This window comes from Peromyscus eremicus, chromosome 8a (genome assembly GCF_949786415.1).
Source record: "Peromyscus eremicus chromosome 8a, PerEre_H2_v1, whole genome shotgun sequence".
Classification (NCBI taxonomy): domain Eukaryota; kingdom Metazoa; phylum Chordata; class Mammalia; order Rodentia; family Cricetidae; genus Peromyscus; species Peromyscus eremicus.
The window spans coordinates 99,026,362-99,033,672 of record NC_081423.1 but is presented as its reverse complement, the minus strand read 5'-3'; the positions used below and the strand labels follow the sequence as shown (position 1 = coordinate 99,033,672).

The following is a 7,311-nucleotide window of genomic DNA, read 5'->3' as shown; positions in this document are numbered from 1 at the left end:
ATCTCTGTATCAAGGCCCTCCAGGTACAAACGGAAGTGACATGCCCAAGTCCACAGGGCTGGCTGGTGCTAGAGCTGGGACATGAAGCCCCAGTGGAAAACCCAGCGTTTCTGCCTCCACACTGAGCCCGTCCTCGGCCACCTAAAGGGCTGCTGGACACCAGAAACTTCCACGGTGCCCCCACCACTGCTTTAAGTCCTTATTATTATTGGTTGGTTGCAAACCACTCAAGACCTTACATCTGGGTAGGCCCTCAGAGTTAGCTGGATAATGGGATGTTAGGACCACAAAGAGGCCCAATGAGTCATTCAATGACATAATGTAAGCCAAGGGGCCACAGCAAGTCAGCCTTCCACACCGTGCAAACAACCCAAGTGCAATATGGGAGACAAGGCACAGTGCTCTTGTAAACGACCACACACTCATTGCCAGCAGTGTGCCCCATCTGTGACAAGGTTCCTAAGTGTGCAACTGGGCAGAAGCGGGACACTGGGGGTTCTGACCCTGCTGAGGATGCTGGGCCAGACGGACCAGGATCCAGGACAAAGGTAGCACCAAAGATGACCCCAGACAGCCATGACCCCCGAGGCTCTCAGGAGAGGGAGAGCTCATTCCCACAGAAAATACAGTGCCCTTCTACCTACCTGCAAGGCCAGCCAGCCAGCAAGGGGCCCGTGTGGGTTTAGGAGGCATACCAGCTGGGACTGGAGAGATGTGTCATCAGCTAAGCCCATTGGCTACTCTTGCAGGGGACCTAGGTTCGATTCCCAATACCCATAAGGTGCCTCAGACCCATCTGTAACTCCAGTTCTAGGGGATTCAATGGCTTCCAAAGACACAGACCTACATTCAGGCAAAACAGCCATACACACATAAAATTAAGAGGTATACCAGCAAGTGGGTTTCAGTAACCCCAGGGCACACAGGTGAAGAGATCCCTGAATAGCCACTGTCTGTCTGGTAACTCCTATGGAGATCGAGAGGAGTGCCCAGAAGGCCATGGGATCCCAGGGACTTGGACATCTCCCAGTCAAAACAATCTCTTACAACTTAGTTTCCCTAGGACCCTGTGCCCCAGAGCCTACATTCCCTGCAGAACTCTTTGCATAGGTGTGTGCTTTGTGCTCAAACCAGCTGGGTGGGAAGAGAGCCACTCAACCCATGTTGGCCATGCAAGCCCACACCTGCACAGGCACAGAAACCACCAAGAGTGTGAAGCTGGGTGTGGTGGCACATGCTTTCACCCCAGTACCTGGGAGGCAGAGGCAGGTGGATCTCCAAGGACCAGCCCAGCCAGGCTACACAGTGAGACACCATCAGACAAGCAATCAAAACAGTGTGGTCAAACTCCATTTATTTACAGCCACTACACAAAGCAGTCTTAAGCTGGTAGATACCTAAAAAGCATGTCAGAGTCAAACCCAACAGGTCCAAGTGCACGCAGCAGGGCCAGGTTCTCATTCAGGGCACACATACCAACCTTCCAGTCAGATGACCTGAAAAAGGAAAGCATATGCCATCAGTCTTCACCCTACTTCAAATCTCCACATTTAGTTAAAACCACCAGCCCACGAAACACTCCCTGAGCCCAGGTGGGTGTACAAGGTGTCAAGTCTCTGCTTCGACTTGCCTGTCCTTCTAACTGTACAGATTGCTGGCACCCAGGGCTGGCCACCCATCCAGGTCAGTGACTTCCTGACTTTTTGCTCTTTTGGTTTAACTGTGGGCTTTCCTTGGAAACTTGCTGGTCAACAGCCACAAGCCAGGTCTCTGGTGACAAAGGTAGCTGAGCCCCGGTTGAAATCTGTTCCTGTTTGACTCACCCCACCCCCACCCACCATGCTCCACCTGTACCACCTCACAGGACCACCACACTCCCGACAAGTCCCCACGTGCACAGTCTCTTTTCTGTTGTCTACTTGACAGATGCTAAGTCCCTTAACAACCAGGACCTCAGACATACTAAACACACGCTCTACCACCGAGTCACATTCCAGCAAGGCCCACAAGCCCCTGAAAAGCATGTGGCATGCCTTAACTATGGCACATTACTGTCAACACTCTTTTGATGTGTGCCAGACCCAGGACCTCCAACATGGTGACCACTGGCCCCATGCAGCTATGTAAAATATGAATTCTACTCCCTCAACCACACTGCAAAGACAGCCACGTGAGGACCCTGGTTGCTCAGGGGAGTCCAGGTGAACTATCTGTCATCAGTCTGGTTGTACAGCTGTCTTATACAGTGACATCTGAACTCACAAATGTACATATATCCTTTTGTTTAAACTCCACGAGGGACGCAGCATGTACCCAGTCGGTAGACTACTTGCCTGGCATGCACAAAGCCTCGGGTTTGATCCCCAACACCACATAAACCAGGTGTGGTAGAGGGTGCCTGTAATCCAGCAATCCCGAGGCATAGGAAGGAGGATCAGAAGTTCAAAGGCCATCCTCAAATAGATGAGTTCCAGGGCAGCCTGGGCTAAACGAGACCCTATCTTGGGGGCGGGGGGGCTATCGCCGCAGAGATGGCTCTGCAGTTAAGAGCACTTGCTGCTCTTACAGAGGACCTGGGTTCAGTTCCACACTGGGGCTCACATCTATCTGTAACTGCACTTCCAGGGCATCTGGTACACTCTTTTGGCCTCCGAGGGCACCAGGCAAACATTCATACACATAAAACAAACAAACAAACAAACAAACATCTCTAATGAGGGGCTACAGTAATAGATCAAATATCCACTTTAGAAGGAAAAACCATCAAATCCTTGCGGCGTTCCGTGTCTGACAGCGCCAGCAAGGGTCCTGTTTGCAGTATCATACATGATCACCAAACTGCTAAGATGCTCACACCTGTAACTGCAAATCCTAATCCCAGGGAACAGGTTCCTCTGGGAATTTACTTTAGGTCAAGGTCGGGCTGTCTGGTACAAGGCTGCACCCACCTCGGGCAGGTTCAACCACACAGGAGCCTTTCCCCAGACCGTCCACCTTAGCACACTCTATCTCCGGGCTCGACATACCTGGTGGCCCCAGCTGAGGTCACTCGAAACTCTCCTCAGAGGAGAAAGGAGGTATTGCGTGATTTCGTGCAGTCGCTGGGGGCCGGAGAGTTCATTTTCTGAGGGGGAGAGAGAAAAAAAAAAGAACAATACAGTTCGGTTTACGCGGCTGGCCCCGTGCACGGCCGGCGGGGACGCCCCGGCACAGTGCACCCCTGCAACCCGCCGCCCGTCCGCGGCTCCGCCCGCGGGCGTCCCGAGAGCGGCTGCTCGAGCCCCAGGAGTTTCTAAAGTCCTGGGAGCTGTTTCCAGAGGTCGCACGGCGCCTCCGGGCCGCGCTCCACAGAGTAAATCCCCCTCAATACGAAGCACGCGGGCTCGGCTCCCCCGGCGGAAGTGGCTCCGCAAATGCACTTCCGACCGGAAGTGAAGACTTACCATCGAGACTGCCGCTAGAGGGTCGCTCTGGCCTTTGGGTCATCCAAAGCGACCTTAAAGGGGCCGCGCTCCGGTCGGGGTCACAGCGCTCTAGATCGCCCCGGGGCTGTGGGGCCTCGTCTAGAGGGGACAAACGGGAGGGACGTCCTACCCGCGGACGCTAGGAGCTGGCCACTGTCCCTTTTCCTACCTGTGGGCGCCAGGAGCTGCACTGTCCCTTTACCTCTCTCTCAGCCCTGTGCAGGACATTGGGTCCATGGTACATTCCAAAAAGTTGAAGTTCTGAGGGGTTAAGAGGCCTTCCCCGAGCCCTGCAAACCATCCCGGTATGGCGAAACAGGTTGAAACCTAGCCGGTCCTGCTGCAAACCTGTAACCCTCCATCACAATAGGAACCCATCAGTGGTATCAGTTGACCATCATGAAGTCAGTGCCCCCTTGATTCCGATGGCTCCCCCAAAGCCGCACCTCTGAACTGGGTCTGTATCTTAGCCTTCAACAGAGAACTCCTGGGCGACATCACACTGTGCTTCAGCAAGAGTTTGAGTTTGTGCTGTGGCATCTCTGGGCTCAAACCCCCAACCTCCAAAGTAGGCATCCAAGCCCTGCGTACAGCACCAGGCTTCACTTATCCCAAAGTATTCCCAGGGTTCCAACAGGAAATCCCACCAAGAAATAGATCAATTATCCAAGGGCCAAGTCAGGGCTGTGTAGTCATTTTCCCTGAACTGAAACATCCCATCCTGGAGAGAAGCTTGAGAAAGCGCTACAAGGAGGGACCTTAAGAAAATAACTCGCCGGGCGGTGGTGGCGCACGCCTTTAATCCCAGCACTCGGGAGGCAGAGCCAGGCGGATCTCTGTGAGTTCGAGGCCAGCCTGGTCTCCAAAGTGAGTTCCAGGAAAGGCGCAAAGCTACACAGAGAAACCCTGTCTCGGAAGAAAAAAAAAAAAAAGAAAAGAAAATAACTCAAGAAGTCCCTGAAACTACCAGATTCACACCCCCCCCCCCAATCCCAAGACTCTATAAGGACTAGGGTCTGCCGAGTAGACAGTCCAGCTACTCATTTCCAGCTTCCCAGAGCTGTCACCCATGCGGCTGGCCTGGGCTTCTAGTGGCAGGTGCCTTCAGGCTGTCCAGGCTCCTGTAAGTAACCCCAGGAAACTCGAGGCTTCACCTGGTTGGACTTTGGTGGTATCGTTACTTGGATCTGTCATTGATACCCCACTGGAGTGAGTAAACACGCTGTTCTATCTCCCTAGAGAAAGCGGCACACAACAGTTACTCCTCTAGCTGGGGGCAGTTTATAGTGGCCCCTTCTGGCCAATGCACTCTAACTGGAATTAAGTCCATCCACAGATGAGATAGAGAAGGGGGAAGGGCAGATGGGGCATGCACATTCTAGTTTACAGTAAAATGGTGAAAAGTGACATCCACACATCTTCAATATGAAATGAAGGGTTCTGCATACTTCACTGTGATGGGAATCTAACCACTGAGCTACATACTCCTGCCCCAAGGCTTTTTATTTTTATTTATTTATTTGAGGTGGGCCTTGCTGACATAAAAACACAACCCTTGCCTCAAAGGAAATAAGAGATAATTTATTCTGGAGTCAAATTTGAGTGACCAAATTCTAGGAAACACGGGCCTAGGTTACATCAGGCTCCAAGTTCCCACATAAAAGCAATTTCCTGGAGTTTTTATACTAACAGAATAAAGAAAGTCTTAAAACAAGGCGCTTTTTAAAATAAAATATCAGGGGAGGGCTGGAGCATTGGCTCAGCAGTTAAGGGCAGTGGCTGTTCTTCCTGAAGACCTGGGTTCAATTCGTGGCATCCACATGGTGCTCACAATCAACCGTAAGTCCAGTCCCAGGGGATCCAGCACCCTCCTTTGGTCTCCATGAGCACCAGGCATGTACATGGTACATAGACATATGTGCAGGCAAAAACACTCATGTACATAAAAATTAAGAAATGAATACAAATTTAAAATGCCTTGGTGGAGACATAAAAGAGGCCGTCACAAGACGAGGAGTCTCTCCTAGAGGCCTCAGGTACTAGCCGATGACTTTCTTAGCTTTGAGGTTAGTAGAAGCTAGTGGTCTGCTAAGTTAATAGATTCTAAGAGGTTTTTTTTGTGTTTTTTTTTTCTATTAGCCATAAAATGTTAGAACTGATATGGGCGAGGAATGGCTAGTTAAGAGACATGAACTACCAGGGAATGGTGGTTCACACCTTTAGCCTCAGCACTCGGGAGGCAGAGGCAGGAGGATCTCTGTGAGTTCGAGACAAGCCTGGTCTACAGAGCAGCTCCAGGACAGCCAGAGCTGTTACACAGAGAAACTGTCTTGAAAGACCAAACCCCCAAAAAAGAAGAAGAAGAAGAAGAAGAAGAAGAAGAAGAAGAAGAAGAAGAAACTAGCCCAAGACAAGATAAGGTCATTAGGCTCTAGACCTGCAGCATTACAACCTCTCTGTAGCTGGAGAATTTCTCTCCAGCTCCCGCCACCAAGTCCCGCCAGTCTCAGAGCCCACTTATAAAATAAACACACAAACTCTTACATTATTTAAACTGCTTGGCCATTAGCTCAGGCCTGTCATTGTCTAGCTCTTACTCTTATATTTAGCCCATTTCTATTAATCTTTACTTTGCCACATGGCTCATGGCTTACTGGTACCTTACATCTTCCTTGTCCTGGCGGTGGCTCCAGGCAGTCTCCTCACCCTCAGCCTTCCACTTCCCAGAATTCTTCTCCTTGTCCCGCCTATACTTCCTGCCTAGCCAATGGCCAATCAGTGATTTATTTACTGACCAATCAGCAACACACTTGACATACAGACCATCCCACAGCACCTCTCCTCACCTCTGTGGTTCCAGCCAGTCTCTGCAGGGACAGCTTCTTTCCAGGAATTCTCTTTCACAGCCTCATGTAGTCCAGGCTGGCCTGGAACTCCATATGTAGCTGAGGATGACTTTGAACTCCTGATCCTCCTCCTGCCTCTGCCTCCCCAGTGCTGGGATTTCAGACGTGTTGCATAGCATTTGGCTGCCTTTTATTCTTGGTATGAGTCTATCCATCCGTCAGGCTCGAAGACACTTGGAAACTATTGTAAGAGAAAGTCAGTGAGGGTTCCACCCCACTTCCTCACCCCACCCCACTTCTCTGCCCTCACCGATTGTTTCAGTTTCCTCTGCTCCACATTACTTACCTTGTCTGGCTTTGCTGCCAGAACAACTTTGCTTGGTTTTACTCTAGTTATCAGCTTACTTGATAATTAAAAATGTAATTAGAACAAGTCCAACTGCACAAACAGGTTTGGGAACAGTGGCTTTGGTAGGTGGCATTGGGCTCTTTGTGATGGGAGCAGAAGTCGGTCACCACAGAGAGGAGCCTCCAGTCTCCCGTGTCCCTTGGGCTGGAAACACACCAGTCAACAGCTCCCCTTGAGGGACGGTCTCCCCTCCCTGTGTTGCCCAGGCTGGCTGAGAACTGCTGGGCTGAAGCGATTCTCCTGCCTGAACCTCCCAAGTAACCGGCTACAGGTGCTACAGGTGCCCTGTGACGGCGACATGTGGATCGGCTGAACTGTTTCTGCCACTTGGAGCCAGAGAGGGACAATTCCCAAAGTTAGCAGAGCCAGGCAGACAGAAGCAGAGAAAGCCGCTGAACAAAAAGTGCATTCCACGGCCCCGTGTGCCCCCTGGTGGTGGCTCTGAGTAGTGCAGCCTAGAATGCCACACCGGAGCCCAGTCCTGGCCACTTCCCTTCTCCTTTCCGCTTTCAGCCTCATTAGAAAAAAAACCCCAAAACCCAGCTCACCACACTTCACAGTATTGCATTAAATAGCCCACGGAGAGGTGTGT

At 51.3% G+C, this 7,311-nt stretch overlaps 1 long non-coding RNA gene and 1 other non-coding gene across 2 annotated transcripts; both read right to left on the bottom strand.

Moving 5' to 3' along the window:
* Nucleotides 1-1,336: 1,336 nt before the first annotated feature.
* LOC131916481 (uncharacterized) lies at nucleotides 1,337-3,438 on the bottom strand. Its single transcript, XR_009380548.1, has 2 exons — nucleotides 3,027-3,438; nucleotides 1,337-1,496 (listed from the first exon to the last, which is right to left on the bottom strand). It is a non-coding gene; the product is annotated as an uncharacterized LOC131916481 (long non-coding RNA).
* Nucleotides 2,807-2,990, bottom strand: LOC131918141 (small Cajal body-specific RNA 16). Its single transcript, XR_009380881.1, has one exon. It is a non-coding gene; the product is annotated as a small Cajal body-specific RNA 16 (non-coding RNA).
* Nucleotides 3,439-7,311: the final 3,873 nt, after the last annotated feature.